An 18,476-nucleotide genomic window follows, 5' to 3' on the forward strand; every position below is an offset into this window, starting at 1 on the left:
CTCTTCATGGGTCAAGCATTCAAACACATGAATCTATGTGGGCCATACCTATCCAAACCATTCTCTCCTCCTAAATTTTACTTTTACTTATGTGTGTACCAGTTTGTGTGCAGGTGTCCAAGGGGGCTAGAGAGAAAGGTGTTGGATCCCCTGAAGCTAGAGTTACAGATGGTAGTGAGCTACATGATGTGGATGCCAAGAACCAAACTCAGGTCCGCTGCAAGAGCAGCAGAAACATTCTTGCTCTCTTGTTTCCCTCTCTCTTCCTCAATATTGATACAGGGTCTCACTATATAGCCCTTGTCTGTCCTGAAACTCACTGTGTAGACCAGGCTGGCCTTAAACTCATAGAGCTCTGTCTGCCTCTGCCTCCCAAGCACTGGGATTAAAGATATGCACCACCATGCTTGGCCTAAAACTTTTTGGATTTATTTACTTGATGTACATGACTATATGTATGCGTGTACATGCATGACATGTGTACCTGGGACTCAAGGTCATAAAAGGGGGTCAGATCCCCTGGAACTGGAGTTATGACTTATGGATGGTTATTTTTTCTTTGTTTGCTTTTTTGTTGTTTTGTAGCCCTGGCTGTTCTGGAACTTGCTCTGTAGACCAGGCTGGCATTGAACTCAGGAGATCTGCCTGCCTCTGTTTCCCTGGGACTAAAGGCATGCTTAGAACTGAACTCAGGTCCTTTGGAAGAACAACAACTGCTCCTAACCACTGAGCAATCTTTCCAGCCCATACATGTAGTTATTTCCCATGGAACCTGAATTTTCTCAGAACAGTGAATTTCTGCATACCAGTCTATCACAGTTCATCCCATCTATATAAAGAAAGCAGAAGTGAACCAATAAATTTGTTTCACTTTGATGACGTCATTAAATCTTTATAACTTCGTTCTGAAGGTGAACTGGGGAGATAGCTCAGTGGATAAAGTACTTGCTTGCAGAGACACAAACATATTCCCACTCCCTACATAACCTCATTCTAAACATAGAGTTCTGCATTTTTGCAGGCTTAATTAATCCTTGAGCCAGGCACACCCTGTTCTTGCAGAACTTAAGTCAGCTGGCAGCTACTTGCGGTTACAAAGTTAAAAGGTAACTAGACATGGATACACTGCTTTAAGAACAACAATATTCGAATCCCAACACTTCTTTAGTGTTTGTAAGATATGCTTTTAAATACTTCTCTGTTCTACAAGAGGGTCCTACTCATCTCAATCTTTCTATAAAGGGCAGGCCTTGGTAAGACACTCTTTTCCCATCCCACCATACCATTTTTCCACCCATATAAGCTCCTGTGTATGGTAAAAGTGGATCTCTTCCTCCTATATTTTATATTGCATTTTTTCCTCTTGGAGCATACCAGATCCTACCATTGATAGTATATGCTTAGTATCCAGGGAACTTACTTTCAACAGTTGTCACTATGTGAATCCCTGATACTGTTTCCCTTTTCTGTGTATGTATTACCTTAATCATCTTCCTAGCACTGAAACATGGTGTTCCCTGTGTTGTTTCCTCCTATTTCCTACCACTACTGGTCTATGATTCCTTTTCTCCACAAGGTGGTGGTAGCTACCTTTTCCTTAGAACAATTATGAAAGCATCACCCATTAATTTTAACTACCTCTAGTAAATCAGAAAAGTTCCCTGGATTAGGTGTTGCAGTTAGCACTTCCCAGATAAGAAATTTTAAAAGCATTAGACCCTTTCTGAATCTTAGGATAAAGAATGGAATTACAGCTGTTGCATGCTTGACTGACAAAGTGAAGCCAAAAGACCACCAAAAGAATCAACAGCATAACAAAAGAGAAAAGAGCTTGCAAGTCACTCAAATGCATGGGCTTTGCCATGGATACTCATTGGACAGTCATTCATAGGCTGCACTACTTACAAAAGGAGTGGACAACCTACTATTTGCCAGTCACTGTGGACCTTCTGGCCTATAATGGGCCAGTTTGATGATGTCCTGACATAGAGTGGACAAATACTGTTCATAGACTTATCTGCCAGTAACTGTGTGTGTACCCCCTAGTCAATAATGGGCAGGTCCACTGACCTCTTAATGATCTGACCACCTCCTTAGTACTAGCACAGGAGCTGTGATTGGGTTAGTGTGTTGGTCTGTAAACAACTGGTGTTTGAGGATCTGCTGACTCATGATTGGGTCCATCTGCCAGGAATGGACTCACTGCACCACTAATTAGAGAGTGGCCTTATTTTGGGGACTGGTCAGGTGAGTCCCTTGAAACCTTGATGCTGACACCATACAGTACCTGCCCCCCTCAAGTACCCTGCACCCAGCTCTTCCCCAGCTGTGGCAGGCAAGATACTGTGACAGTGAGTAATTGGGACAGCAATATCAAAGCAGAATGGTGATATACCGAGTTAGTGTTGGGGAGTCCAGACAGGCCACCCCAAGGACACACACATCCGACACAAACACAAAAGATTTCTTTTAATTTAAGATAGCTTGGACTTCTACTCTTATAAGTAGCAGAAGCCATGAACAATAACTAAGAGGGGTTTTTATAAGACCATAAGGCGGAAAACCACAAATTTTAGAGTTTCAATGGTTACTTAAGGTCATACAAAGTACAGAGTTAGGCATTAACTATATATTTTAAGGGAGATACATTTGACTGAGATAAGACAGAGTATGGGATTGCAGGGTTACAGGGGTCACAGGATTTGTCAGTTATCCCCTGGGCTGCGGAATTTTACAACCAGCAGGGCGCCTTTACAACCAGCAATTAGCAAAGGAATGTTAACAGGAGTCTTTTTCTCAGGGAGCTGGGCTCAGTCACCAGCCTTGGCATTCACTGCCTTTAGAAGTTCCCTTTTCAGGGACCATGTTTTTGTTTCTGTTTTTTGTTTGTTTGTTTGTTTTTTGTTTTTTCAAGACAGAGTTTCTCTGTATTGTTTTAGAGGCTGTCCTGGAACTCACTCTGTAGACCAGGCTGGCTTCAAAAGCACAGAGATCCACCTGTGTCTGCCTCCTGAATGCTGGGATTAAAGGCAGGGCTCATGTTTTTAAACTTTTATTAATTTTAATTTTTAATACTTCAGTAGCTTGGGTTTCATTCTTCAGCCACATTGAGGATAGGGAGACATTCAGTCTCAGCCATTCTGAGGAGAAGCAGCATGATCATGATCATTCAGCCTGAGGTAGTGGTAAAAGCTAGTGGTTTTTCTGATTTTCAGCTTGAAGTTTGAACTCCAGTATCAGTCACTGGGTCCTTTATTTTTCATGCAACAGGCAGCGGGGCGGGATGGGATGGGACTGAGGCATCCCTTGTGGAACACTGGCAGCTGGGGGAACAGGGAACCATCCAGGAGGACACTGAGAAAGCCTCAGGGACTCTGAGGTAACCTGCAGGACACTGAAGGACTTGAGAGGAATACCTGTGGTCCACTAAGATGTTGTGGAGGGACTGGGAGGAAAATGTAGCAATTAGGGAAGACACCAAGGCAGCTGGGAGAGACACTGAGGTAGCCAATGGAGCGTCAGGGTAGCTGATGGGCACTGACTCAGCCATGGGTAAACTGAGGCAGCTGGGAGAAACATGAGGGAGTGGGGGAGTGGCATAGCTTTGGTGATCCCAAAGCAGCCAAGGGATACTTAGTCAGCCTGGGGGACATGGAGGGAGACACACCAAAGCAACATGGGGTTCACTGAGGCACTCAGTGATGAGACACTGATGCAGCGGGGGACTACTATAGCAGTATGGGGGGACAGTTAGATGGGGGGGGCACCCATGCAGCCTGAGAGGACAGTTAGGCTTGGGGGGGACATGACACCAATGAAGCATGGGGGAAAACTGATGCAGCTGGGTGGTGTAGAGGCAAAGGTTGGAATGGGGGCACTGAGGCAGTCAGGGGAGTGAAACTGAGGCAGCCTGAAGCACATTAAGGTAACCTTGGGACAGGGAGTATTGCAGGAGTCTAGCAGAGTCACTGTTTCAAGGGTAAACATCAGAACAGAACAGTTGTTTTGTAAATGAATTTTAATCTTAACAGAAATCTTGCTGGGAATCAGTAATTGTTTTACTTGATTTATAGAGTTGTTTTCTGGAGTATCTTTACAGCCTTTGCACAGCTTTTGATCACAGATGCTTCTGGCATACCTGAAGTTGTTGGATTATTGGGTACTGTCAGTGTTACACAATAAGGGCTAAAGTCGCAGGGGCATGATGCTTTAGAAAAACACACAGATTAGGTCAGGGTCTTTGGTTTGACAAACTTGTTTGCAAAAAATAAAATCTTCGTGTAACATTCAATAAATATGTCTTTGTACTGCTGCTCGAGGTTCAGTTCATCAGAGGCTGAACTTTCCTGCTTCCACCCAGGTCCAATGATTTCATCTTGGAGTGACCTCTTTCTTCAACCAGCACACACAACACAGGACATGAGGCAGCTGGGGTGCTCTGTGGCAGCCAGGGGTACATGGTGGCAGTGTTGTGCCCAAATTCTGAACCCCTAAATCACCAAGAGACCCATTCCAATGCAAAAGCAAAGGGTCTTTAGTAATTTAATGAGTTAACTGTATTAAATTAGTTCCTCAGTCCATCTGACAAAGCAGATGGAGCAAGAAGGACCTAGGGGTAGGGAATTTATTGGGACAGAGCAAGGGGAGTGTCTGGGGGTCCACAAAAACCTCAGGATTGGTGTACTTCTGGGCTTGGATGACCTGTCCTGTATTGACTGGACAACTGGTTGCTGTGTCCTATAGGCGCTCCCCTCCCCCAGGACAGTTGCTATGCTCTGCCCTTCACTGTTGCTGTAAAGCACATCCAGAGCTCCTAAAGCACATCCAGAGTCTGCCATCTGATTTCTAATTGGTTCCTTGCCACTTGGAGGGTATCTGGCTTCCTAGTGAGGACAAGACCAGGAAAGGTTGGAAGTTAAGCACATGTTGCTAAGACAGGGGCTTTTTTCTTGCTGGGTCTTTTCTGCAGCCTGTCATGGCTGCTAAAGCTGGGGCCTGGGTGAGGTTCTGGTCCCTTCATAATGATGCAGCCAGGGGTACACCAAAGTAGTTGTGGCCAGACATTGGAGCACTGAGGGGACACGGAAGAAGCATAGGAGGTATCACGAGCACTTACCAGGGTTTATCCTGGGAGTAATGATGACAGACTCAGCAAGTTTGTTTTGAGTATACATTTTACTTCACACTTGTATCAGAGCAATACACCCCACATAGTATAGTGGGCTGTGAAGTCCACATTATATCCAGAGGAAGAAGGGGAGGTACCTATGGAGTGCAGGAAGACAGCAGGGTCAGCTATTGGATCCAGGAACAAGTGATACTGAAATGCGTATCTCTGCAGATCTGGAAAAGGTCTGTGTTTGGAGAAATGCATGACTAGGAAACATTGTGCTGTGTCTTTAAGCACACTATAACCTTAAGGGAGGTGCTCTTTTCACTCAGGCCTCACGAGCCAATCAGGGCCTCCAGACGACCTGCCAGTCAGAAGTGGTGCTGGGTCCTTCCTGTGGCGGGTTTCAGGACCGGCTTTGTAGTGGAGTAGGCGCTAGCGGTTTTGTGCGATGTGCTGCAGGGAACTGAGCAGAGACGTTGGGCAGCCTGTGAAACTACGATATGGTGAGCAGGGAGCTGATGTCCCCAGATGGGGAGGAGCAGATGGTAAGGAGCTGGGGCCCGTGTCATGGGTCTTCCCGGGATCTGAATGGGAACGGGCATCCAGATTCCCTGTCCTGTGAGGTCCGGTGAGTTCCTGCACGGTCTGTGCAACTCCCTGGACCCAGGGCATGCCTCTGAACAACTTTGTGGGTTCAATCTGCTCAGAGCCCTGGGAGCAGCTGCTTTTCCTGGATGGGGAGGAGCAGATGGTGAGGTCCGGCAGCCGGTGTGGTGGGTCCTACCCAGATATGGTTGGAAAACTGCAGCCAGATTTCCTGTCCTGTAAGGTTCTGTGTGGTCCTTGAAACTCCTGGACCGGGGGCAGGCCTCTGAATAACTTTCTCTGTGCGCTAAATCTTTTTAGAGCTCTGGGTGCAGGGAGCTGTTTGTAGAAACATCTTTCTAGTCAACTTCAACATGCTTTTGGTGCATCCATGGAAAGTAGGTCACCAAACTTGGAGAGGCCTAGTTTCCCTAGTATCTTCTAGATATTCAGCACTTTGCATTTTACCTTTCTGTGTAAAGATCCACTTATAGTCAATTTTGCGGAGGTTGGTTGTGTAGCACTCCAGTACTATGCCGTGATATAGAAGGGTAGAATTGGTGATATAAAGGATTTACAAATACAAAGCAGAATTTAGGTGAGGGAGGACTGCCACTAAGACACCAAAAAGACAAATATATGCTAATCAGGCCTGTTAGAGATTAGGAAGCTAGGATAGACATTTGTACACCAGAATTGTCCAGACATTTGGCTTCAAACCATTAGAAAGGAGCCACTCCTGATTTATAACCAGCCTCTAGTCCCAAAACTATATCAAAGAAAAGGCATCTAACAAGCTGCTCAAGGAGGCAGGCATTGGAGGGTCACAACCAACCTTAGTGCCTGGTGAGCTATAAAGTTCCAGTTTTTTTCTTGAGAAAAGCATAGTTCTGCCAGATGGGCAATATGACACCAAGTGACAACTATTTGAAAAGTTAAACACTGTTGTGTTAAGGGCTGACCTAATCATTCAAAGCTTTCATTTAAACCCTCAGGCTTGGAGGAGGGGCATTCTCAGGACAGCTAGCATTTTTAAATTCATATCATATGAATGATAATAGACCAGATTGTGTGGGTGTACAGTTTGGAAGATTATCTTGAGCCAATGAAATACTGAATTTGCAATTAGGCAACTCTCCTATACAGATATGTTCAATCCTGCTTGACATATGTCAGCTCAGAGAAACAGGCCATTGACTAACTCTATGTGTCAGTTTAACAGAGCTTAGCAGCCAACATATGCATCTGGTCAAGGTCAATCTATCTCTTATTAATGACATTCCCGCTACTAGGGAAGGACCTACACTTTTTCAAAGTCAATATAGCTAAGTTTGTTTTTATTTTAAAATACATTTTATCTTTTTAAAAATCACTCATTGGTATTATTTTAAAATATTTTCTTTAAGTGCATTGCTGCTCTTATATCTGTTTCTGTTCTCTAATGTTTCTAGGTCATTAGTAGTTTCAATCCTTTCCTCTCAAATGAGTCTCTGGAGCAGTTTCAACTTTTCAATACTTTTTGAGATTATAGCTACATCATATCCACATTCTCTTTCCTGACCCCAAGCCCTACAATGATCCCTCATTGTTTTCTAATTCACGGCCTGTTTTTTGTTTGTTTGTTTTTTAACAATAGTTACTGTGTGAATGTGTCCTGTGTCTTCAGGATTTTCCAACTATGAGGTAATGGGTTGGCTGTACTGGATTGAGTGTGTAATGGAGTGTTCACACATAGGACCCTGTGCTTTGAATGAGGAACAGGAAGTGCTCTAGGAAAATGAAGAATATCTACTAAAATGCAAACTGTCTAGACTAGGGCCTTGCTGCTGGGCTGGAAGGGCGGAGCTGGAAGGATGAGCTGTCTGAGTCATTTCATCTCTGATCATCTAGTAGGGGAGCTGCTACTATTTTTCTGAGGCCCAGCTGGGTGGCCCTAGCCAATGAGGGACCCCAGGGAGGGTTAACAATCAGGAGTACTGGTGGTAAGTATCTTGCAGGTTCTTTTCATGATTCTCTGCTTCTGCTGTAGGGAGTTGTAAGGAAGACCACATGTCTTGCCATGGTGAGTGGGTGGTGTTCAGAGAAGGTCTGCTGAGCTGTCATTTCTGCTGATAATTGTATGGACCAAGAGCCAGACTGTGGTTTGGTTCATCCATGTGGTGTCCTGGGCAGTGTTCCTTGCTCTCTGAGCCTCGCTGGGTATGGTTTCTTGGGGAGGGGGAGGCTCTGAAGTCCAGGCATGGGAGGATATTTTTGTAACATCACTGTCCAGTGTGTACACACAGGCACTGCTTTTGGTGTGCAGTGAGAAGACAAATTGCAAAACTGACAGTCTGGTTTCTAGAAGTTCTGAATATTGCATTCCACTTTCAGGTCTGTCTTATAAACGTTACAAATAGTTTAGAAACTGGTAGAAAGACAATGTGCAGCAGCTTTCAGCAACACATGATTAGAATGCTGTTACATTTCTCTGCTACCACCGGACACAATGGTGTGATTCAGTGACATTAAGTTCCAGGGAACAGAAGGAGTTTCTGAGCTGCAGAGGATTCATAGGTGTGCATGGTATTGGGCAGGTAGTTAGAGCAGATGCCACATATGTGCCATAATCCATGTGGCAGGAAAGCAGATTTTAAATTATTTTTTGCTGTTTGGGGATTGAGCATCAGTGGGGCTGCATTTACCATAAGGGGAGACATAAGGGACTGTAGAGCCATAGCAAGAGATGACCTCCATTTGCAGAGAGCTCTAGATCATGGGACTTCTGTCTTTAGAAAAAATATCAGTAGCTGGAGGGCCAGAAATGACAGTTTAAGGGTCGCTTTGACTAAATATTGTGAAAGTTGTGAAGTCTATGTTTATTTAATTTCTATATACGTAAAATCATAGGTAGCTGGGTAACATTGGTCAAGAACACACTTTTCTCTGGCTAAGTTTCTTTTGATTACTAGTTGACTATATTTTCCTGCCTTTTTTCTTGGCTTTTTCCGTTTATTTCCTTTATTCTTTCTCAAATATTGTACACAATCTTGGCTGTTGTAGCTTTGTGGTAAGTATAGAAGTCCTATTATGTCTATCTGTGTACTCTGTTTTCATATTCCCATTGTGCCTTCTGAGAGTTTCCACTATAAATGGAGCTTTGTAATCATTTTTGCTGTTCTAAATTGTTGGGCATTTCATTTTATGGTGCAAATTTACCGTACACCACATCTTAATTTTGATGCATCATGTTACTCAGGATCATTTATTTACTTCTTTATTTATTTAGGTTTCATTGTTCTTGCTAGTAATCTGTGAAAGACTTTTGGTTGATGAGTCTTGGCAGGTGGCTCAGCATGTATTCTTTTGGGGGGTGGTCTGAGTTCAGATTCTATACTTAGGTTAGGAGGTTCATAAGTACTTACTATTCCAGATGTAGGGGATCTGACACCCTCTTTTTTTTGAGGGACCTTGCAAGTCTGTCTTTATGTTTTGCTTTGTCAGTGGTGCCATCTATGTTGCTGATTTTATTATAATCTAATTATATTGTTCATTTTCTGGAAAATGATAGACTTTTTCACCAATTTTGCATCCAGAAAATTTCTTATGAGTTCCTTGAGTGTTTGTTGGTTTGGGAAATTTTTGTGGAGAGACAGTTTTAGTTTTCTCTTCTTGATCTTAGACACTTGCATCTTCCCATTTCCTGGCATATCTGTGTTTTCCAGTTGTTGCTATCTCCATGTTTGTGTTTTTGCTGCTTGAGTGATTGATATGATTAATACAGTGACTTTGGATGTTTAAAACCTTCTCATATATTATTGTCTCTTTTTCCTAATTAGCCTCAGCTGTCATTGTGATATAGCCTAGAGTCCTCTGAGGGAACATCGACTGAAGGTGTGCCTAGATCAGAATATCTGGTTGTTGTGTCTGAGAGAGATTGTGTTGATTTTGATTGATGTGGGAAGGCTCTTCCACTGAGTTGGCAATATCTCTGAACAAGTGGATCTGGGCTGGCTAGGAGAGCTAACTGAGCAAAAGATAATGACAAAGCAAGAGAGCAAGTCAGGAAACAATGGTTCTACATGTTTTGCCTTCATTTATTAGCTTTAGTATCTATCCTAAGTTCTCACAGAGGGACTGTGACCTAGGGGTAACAACCAAATAAGTGTATTCATTACCTGAGTTGCTTTTATTTAGAAAATTTAATCACAGCATCAGAAAAAAGTTGGAACAAAAAAAATGGTACCTCAGAAATGATTTTGTTGCTGCAGAGGACTGGGGAATGTTGACTTTTGAAAAAATATTGAAGATATCAGAACCTAGATGTTAAAAGTCATAGAAAGCTGTTCACAGAGCTTAATCAGCTGTTCTGGAAGTATCTTGAAGAGCAGAATGTTGAGCGTAATGACAGACAGTGAAGGTCAAGGTTGTAGTATTTTAGTGGGCAATAGGCTCTGTGGGGAACCATGGAGTTAGCCTGGCTATAATATTACTTGAGTAAACATTAAGTACAAGAAAGTGACTTCCAGAAAAATGTAAGAAATGATAGGAACAGCTGACTGCCTGGAAAGTTGCCCAAGGTTCCTCTGCAATATTGGTGCATTATCTTTGGCCTACAGGCCTAGCATGTCTGACAGAGTTTTCTCTGAAGCAGGATACTCTGAAGGGCTGTCCTGCCTTGTCTTTGCAGTCTTTTTGTGTCCTGCTTGTCCAATTTGGATAACATACTGTCAGCAATCTAGACAAAGGCACTTTCTTGCCCAGTGGCTTACTTTTGCCACAAATAAATTAAACTCCATGTGGAGTTTCTTCACCAATGTAGATTGGTGCTGCCAGGAGCAGACATGTCACATTGTCATAAGAAAAAGAAGAACCCATGTTATTAAAACATCTTAAATGCTATATTCTGTATATCTCTGAAGTGTTTGAAGATGATGACCTGTCCATCTAAAATATATCTCTGTCTGACCTTGAAAACATGCCTAATGTGACAAGTTTGATTGTAATAGGTGACTAATTGCTAACCTGCATTTCCTTATTATCCTAAATAGTTGGTAATCATAACTTTCAATGGCTAAAAATTTGCATTACATTGTTAAATGAATTGCATAGCTACCATACCTTAAGCAAGATTAGAAACATATGTACATTATGTTGTAACAAAAATAATGTCTACTTTGTATCATTTCAGAAAAAAAATCCTGGTCAATATAAAATATTTAAAGCTAGTAGTTGCTTTTATTGGCTTAAAAATGGATTGAATAATCTACCTTTCTATCCTATTTCTGTATCTCCCCTTATTTCTTTTCAAAGTAGATTCTGTAATCTACCTTTATATCACACACACACACACACACACACACACACAACACACACACACACACACACACACACACTGGATTATTTAAAGTTGGTTGTTTGAAGACCTCAGGCCATTCCTCTCTAACCTTATAATATGATGCTGAAACTGGTTCTCCATTAAATTCCTTTGTCTGGGTTTGAATATCTCCATGATCTGTTTTATTAAGTTTTTCTAAAACTTGTATCTTAGCACTCAGATTAACCACCTGATAAAACAAAAATTATAAAACTGATAATGTTTATAATTGAAGTTACACAAGTTCTATCTCAATTAGTTATCCTTGCATTTAATTGTTCCATTTTCAAATTGTCCAGCATATTGTCATACATAGACCTAAATCCCTCCATTGTAATAGTGTTTTCCTTATTTAATGTGGAAAAAACTCTCTCCCCCTCTGTTTTTTTTCAACTAATTCTCCTTTTGTTGTGCCCAAGTCTTGAGGATCCCCTAAGACCTCCGATGCAAATGCACAAGATTTATTGTTCTATTCTACCATGGGAGGGACTCAGTCTAGCAAGGTGATGCAGCAGCCTCCAGAGGAAGTGGAGCTTCTTGTGTACTGCTAGGATTTTTAAAGAAAAAAGTTGCAGGGTTACATCAGTGGGAGGGGAGAGGTACAGGCCCATTTTGGCATGAAATACCTGTGTACCAATTATTCTCATTGGTTGGTACTGAGAAGGAACATTCTATGGTTTCTTTGACTTTGTCTTGTTACTTGCAGGTGGTCTGTTGTACATAGATACCAATAGTTTTCAGATCTGAATACCCTGGAGCTACAGGGGAGGTTTTGGTCTCTCCTGGAGTTCCTTTATGGCCAAACACAGTTTCCAGGAACTATGTGTCCAGGAGGCTGGGGGGGGGGTAATAGAGTTTCTTTGTGTTCACTTTTGGTTCTAGGCTCCAGGAGGCTGTGGGGAAGGGTTTGGTTTGGAATTTTGAACCTACACTTTAAGAATCCCAATTCTCTCATAGAATCTGCTGGTGAATATGTTGGAGCCCAAGGCTGCATAGCACATCGGATCAGAAAACATGTGGCACAGAGTTATGTAGGATCCATGATTGTCACTTCACTTTCTCTGAGCCTTTATGAGCCATGCTTAGGTGATTCTGTGGGCCCTGGATCCTGCAATCCTTACCCTCTTCTTCCTCAGGATTCCTATAGTTCAATCTAATCTTTAGGGAGGGATCTCTGCATGTGCTCCCATAAGCTACTAGAAGAAGCCTCTCTGATGACAATTCAGCTAGGCACCAATCTATGATTATAGCAGAATATAGTTATGAGTCTGTGAGGAGCCGCCCTCGCTATCGCTATTGCCGTTAGAAGATGGCGCTGACATCCACTGTCAGTTGGAGTTAACTGTCGCTGTCAGTTGGAGTTAACTGTCGCTGTCAGTTGGAGTTAACTGTCGCTGTCAGTTAGAGTTAACTGTCGCTGTCAGTTGGAGTTAACCGTTTAAACTGTGCCTCTCCCGTGACGTCATCTGGGGTGATGTGCAAACCACCAATCCCGGCTCTACACATCTCACTCGGAGCTCCTAGGCTTATATAAGGGGCTGGGTTTCTTAGCTTGGGGTCTCCCTCTAAGAAGCTGATCATCTATCTCTCAAGATGCATTAAAACTTTACTGCAGAAGGATCCGAGTGTTCTGCGTCGTTCTTGCTGGCGAGACGGTAGCGCGGGACATCTGGTGCCGAAACCGGGAACTCTTCAACATCGCCGGCGCCGCGGGAGACCCCTCGGAAAACGGGGCGGATTCAGAACTGCAGGGACGTAGGTTCAGAGAGGTATGCTTTATCCTGAACAACCCTTTTCTCGACTTTGGCCTTAGTTTGTCATCACCGTGGGACGGGTCAGTGGAGGCTTTGGTGCTAGTCCTGTTTGTCCTTCTCCTTCATCGTGGCTGGTGCTGACAGAACGGCGCTGTCCGTCTGGCGCTGTCCATCTGGCGCTGTCCATCTGGCGCTGTCAGTCTGGTGCTGTCAGTCTGGTGCTGTCAGTCTGGTGCTGTCAGTCTGGTGCTGTCAGTCTGGTGCTGTCAGTCTGGTAACGGAGTTGAGCGCGTTTTTTAGATAAGCTGTCAGCGCGATGGGGTCGTCACAGTCAGTGGTTACAGCCTTACAGACTGTGCTAAAACAAAGAGATCTTAAAATTGCACCACGAACACTTCAAAATTTTGTGAAGGAGGTAGATAGAGTGGCACCATGGTATGCTTGTTCCGGGTCCCTCACTGTGGCCTCATGGAACAAGCTAGGTAAAGAACTAGACAGGAAGCATGCAGAAGGAGATCTCTGCTTAGGTACCAAAGCCATTTGGAAGCTAGTTAAAAACTGCTTGGAGGATGAGGCCTGTCACCCTGCTATAATAGAAAGTCAGGGAACCTTAGAGGAAGTTCAGGATAGCATGTCAGAAACTGAACGGAGTGAGAGAATGGGAGCTCGCAAAAGAAAAGACATGTCTAAGAAAAAAGGCCCTCCCAGGAAGTTAAGAAAGGGGAGAGAAAGAAGGGAGTTATCATTCACCCCTTAACAAATCTAAGAAAAAGAAAAAGCCAGAATCTAGTCTATACCCTGCAGTAGAGCTAGAAGCCTTGGAGCTAGATAATTCTGATTCTGACACTCTGGATTCTAGCGAAGAAGGTGGTCTAGAGGAGGAGGTGGCACGGTATGAGGAAAAAAGATATCACCCTGATAGACACCGGCCACTGAAAACAAAAATGAATGTGAGGCCACCGCCTATAAATCCGGCGGGCTCACGCCCCTCAGCGCCTCCGCCATATGAGCTTCGGCTGAATACTGGTACTGACTCCTTTTTACCTTTAGAGGAACGGAGAAAAATACAAATGGCTTTTCCAGTATTCGAGAATGTGGAAGGCGGAAGAGTACATACCCCGTAGATTACAATCAAATTAAAGAATTGGCCGAATCCGTTCGTAATTATGGGGTCAATGCTAACTTTACCACATTACAGGTGGAAAGGCTTGCTAATTTTGCCATGACTCCCACTGACTGGCAAACGACAGTGAAAGCAGTGCTTCCCAACATGGGACAATACATGGAATGGAAGGCTCTCTGGTATGATGCAGCCCAGGCACAAGCTAGAGTTAATGCCACGGCTGAAGATGAGAATCAGAGGCAGTGGACATTTGAAATGCTGACAGGTCAGGGTCAACATGCCCTTAATCAAACCAACTACATCTGGGGCGTCTATGGTCAGGTGTCGGCCGCCGCTATTAAAGCATGGAAGGCCCTCACAAAAGGGGAGAGTCCAGTGGACACCTTACAAAGATTGTCCAAGGACCCCAAGAGCCATTTTCAGACTTTGTGGCCAGAATGACAGAGGCCGCCAGTCGCATCTTTGGTGATTCAGAACAAGCTATGCCCCTGATTGAGCAACTTGTCTATGAACAAGCAACCCAGGAATGTCGAGCGGCTATCGCCCCTCGCAAAAGCAAAGGTTTACAAGATTGGCTCAGAGTGTGCAGGGAGCTGGGGGACCCCTAACCAATGCAGGACTAGCTGCCGCCATTTTACAAACGCACAGGTATAGAGATTTATCTAATCGAAAAGCTTGTTTTAATTGTGGGAGAATGGGGCACCTTAAGAAAGATTGTCAAGCCCCTGAAAGAACAAGAGAATCGAAGCTTTGCTATCGTTGTGGTAAAGGTTATCATAGGGCTAGCGAATGCAGGTCAGTCCGGGATGTAAAAGGGAGGCTTCTGCCCCCTATTGAAGAATCCAAGGTACCCCAATCAAAAAACGGGTCACGGGGCCCATGGTCCCAGGGCCCTCAGAAATATGGGAACCAATTTCAGAAAAGCAATCAAGAGGAAGTAGAGGTTTCCGAGGAACCTCCGGAATGGACTTGCGTGCCGCCTCCGACTTCTTACTCATGCCCCAAATGAATGTTCAACCGGTCCCAGTCCATTCCCCTGGACCTTTGCCCCCTGCCACCATTGGGCTTATTCTGGGCCGTGGCTCCTTAACTTTACAGGGACTCATTATATATCCTGGGATTGTTGACCCATATCATAAAGAGGAGATTCAAGTTCTCTGTTCTAGCCCTCGGGGTGTATTTTCTATAAAGCAGGGAGATAGAATTGCACAACTGGTGTTGCTGCCCTCCCTCGGGGATGGAGAAACCTACACTTTACAAAAAAGGGCTATGGGATCTTCTGGAAGTGATTCAGCCTATCTGGCTATACCCCTAAATGAGAGACCTACAATAAAATTGTTAATTAATGGAAAAGAATTTGAAGGGATAATGGATTCGGGAGCAGACAAAAGCATTATTTCACTCCATTGGTGGCCGAAGTCTTGGCCCACTGTTGTTTCATCTCATTCTCTACAAGGTCTTGGATACCAGTCCTCTCCTGCCATCAGTGCCTCAGCCTTAACCTGGCGGGATGCTGAAGGCAAACAGGGATGTTTTACCCCCTATGTGTTGCCACTCCCTGTAAATTTATGGGGACGAGATGTGTTACAAGCCATGGGCATGACCCTAACTAATGAATACTCCCCCAGGCATCAGCCATTATGGCAAAGATGGGGTATACAAATGGTAGAGGCTTGGGTAGGCAAGAACAAGGCAGAATAAAACCCATTACACAACACGGAAATCGGGGTAGAAAAGGACTGGGTTTTATTTAGGGGCCGTTGAGGCTTCACGACCCATACCATGGAAAACAGAGGAGCCGTTATGGGTCTCTCAATGGCCTCTATCCTCTGAAAAATTAGAGGCTGTCACAAGATTAGTGCAAGAACAGGAACGGCTGGGGCATCTAGAGCCTTCTACCTCCCCATGGAATACACCAATTTTTGTTATTAAGAAGAAATCTGGGAAGTGGAGATTACTCCACGACCTGCGGGCCATTAACAATCAGATGCATCTTTTTGGCCCTGTTCAAAGAGGCCTTCCTTTGCTTTCTGCACTTCCTCAAGATTGGAAGCTTATTATTATAGATATTAAGGATTGTTTCTTCTCTATTCCACTTTACCCACGGGATAGACCAAGGTTTGCCTTCACTATCCCTTCTCTTAATCATATGGAACCAGACAAGAGATTTCAGTGGAAGGTACTGCCGCAAGGCATGGCCAATAGCCCAACAATATGTCAGCTATATGTGCAGGAGGCTTTGGAGCCAATTAGGAAGCAATTTACATCTTTAATCGTTATCCATTATATGGACGATATTCTTATTTGTCACAAAGAGTTAGATGTTTTACAAAAGGCTTTTCCCATGCTGGTGGCTGAATTAAAACAGTGGGGATTAGAGATTGCCTCAGAAAAGGTTCAAATTGCAGATACAGGGCTCTTTTTGGGCTCAAAGATTACTCCCAAAAATATAGTTCCTCAGAAAATAGAAATTCGCAAAGACCACTTACAAACATTAAATGATTTTCAGAAACTTCTGGGAGATATAAATTGGTTGAGGCCCTTTTTAAAAATTCCATCTGCTGATCTAAAACCCCTCTTCGATCTCCTGGAGGGTGAGCCTCATATCTCCTCACCCAGAAAATTTACCCCTGCCGCCCACCGAGCCTTACAGATGGTGGAAGAGGCCTTACAGGAAGCACAATTACAACGAATTGAGGAGTCACTACCTTTTAATCTGTGTGTTTTTAAGACAGCTCAATTGCCAACTGCAGTCCTGTGGCAACATGGACCATTACTTTGGATTCATCCAAATGCTTCCCCTGCTAAGATTATTCACTGGTACCCTGATGCTGTTGCACAGCTCGCGCTTCGCGGAATAAAAGCAGCTGTTACACATTTTGGCAGGGATCCTGATTCCTTGATTGTGCCTTATACTGCTGCACAAGTTCAGACCTTGGCAGCCACATCTAGTGATTGGGCAGTTTTAGTTACTTCCTTTTCAGGACAAATTGATAATCATTTTCCAAAGCATCCAATTTTACAGTTTGCCCTAAACCAGGCTATAGTGTTTCCACAAGTGACAGCTAAAGACCCACTCCCAGATGGGACTGTGGTGTACACTGATGGATCAAAAACTGGTATGGGAGCTTATGTGGTCAAGGATAGGGTTATATCTAAACAATATAATGAAACTTCACCTCAAGTTGTAGAATGTCTGATAGTACTGGAGGTTCTTGAGGCTTTTCCAGGACCCCTCAATATTGTATCAGATTCCTCTTATGTGGTTAATGCAGTTAATCTCCTTGAGATAGCTGGAATAATAAGATCCTCCAGCAGAGTTGCTAACATCTTTCAGAAGATACAAGCTGCCTTGTTAAATAGGAGATTTCCTGTTTTCATTACCCATGTCCGAGCACATTCTGGACTCCCAGGTCCCATGTCCTTAGGGAATGACTTAGCGGACAAGGCTACAAAGCTGGTGGCCGCTGCCTTGTCTACCCATGCACAAGCAGCAAAAGAATTCCATAAGCGCTTTCATGTGACGGCTGAGACCTTGCGCCGTCGTTTTGCTCTATCCAGGAAAGAGGCTAGGGAAATTGTTACTCAATGCCAGAATTGCTGCGAATTCTTACCTACTCCCCACATGGGAATAAACCCACGTGGCGTTAGACCATTGCAGATGTGGCAGATGGATGTTACTCATATTCCCTCTTTTGGAAGGCTTCAATATGTTCATGTTTCTGTTGACACCTGTTCTGGCGTAATGTTTGCCACACCCCTAACAGGGGAAAAGGCCTCATATGTGATTCAACATTGCCTTGAGGCCTGGAGTGCTTAGGGAAAACCCAGAATTTTAAAAACAGACAATGGACCAGCATATACCTCTCAAAAATTCCGACAGTTTTGTCGGCAAATGGATGTTACCCATCTAACTGGCCTACCTTATAACCCTCAAGGACAGGGCATTGTGGAACGTGCCCATCGTACACTCAAATCATATCTGATTAAACAAAAGGGGAGTATTGAGGATGTTCTACCCTCGGTACCAAGAGTTGCTGTATCCATGGCACTTTTTACCCTTAATTTCTTGAACTGTGATGCCCAAGGCCACACTGCGGCTGATCGCCACAGTTTAGAGCCTGATAGGCCAAAAGAAATGGTAAAATGGAAAGATGTCTTGACTGATCTCTGGAAAGGCCCGGATCCTATTCTTATAAGATCCAGGGGAGCTGTGTGTGTTTTTCCACAGGAGGAAGAAAACCCCCTGTGGATCCCTGAAAGACTCACTCAAAGAGCTCCTTCACAACTCCAGAATAAGAAGGATGGAGGCCAAGTGGGTGATGAAGACTCTCCTACTCGGGATGATGGTTCCTAGTATGATGGGAGAGTTACGGTGGGCCATCATGTCTACCTTCCCCCTACCGATGCCAGTGATGCAGAATGCCCAGGTGTTCCCTAGATTTTTCACAAATAATAGAGAGTTGGGGCTTGCCTTTTTGCCTTTAGATCCTCAGATACAGAGTTTTCAGGATGAGAGAACCTTGTCATTAGTAGGAAGCTTGT

The sequence above is a fragment of the Mesocricetus auratus genome, unplaced genomic scaffold (assembly GCF_017639785.1).
Source record: "Mesocricetus auratus isolate SY011 unplaced genomic scaffold, BCM_Maur_2.0 Super-Scaffold_100015, whole genome shotgun sequence".
In the NCBI taxonomy this organism is placed as follows: domain Eukaryota; kingdom Metazoa; phylum Chordata; class Mammalia; order Rodentia; family Cricetidae; genus Mesocricetus; species Mesocricetus auratus.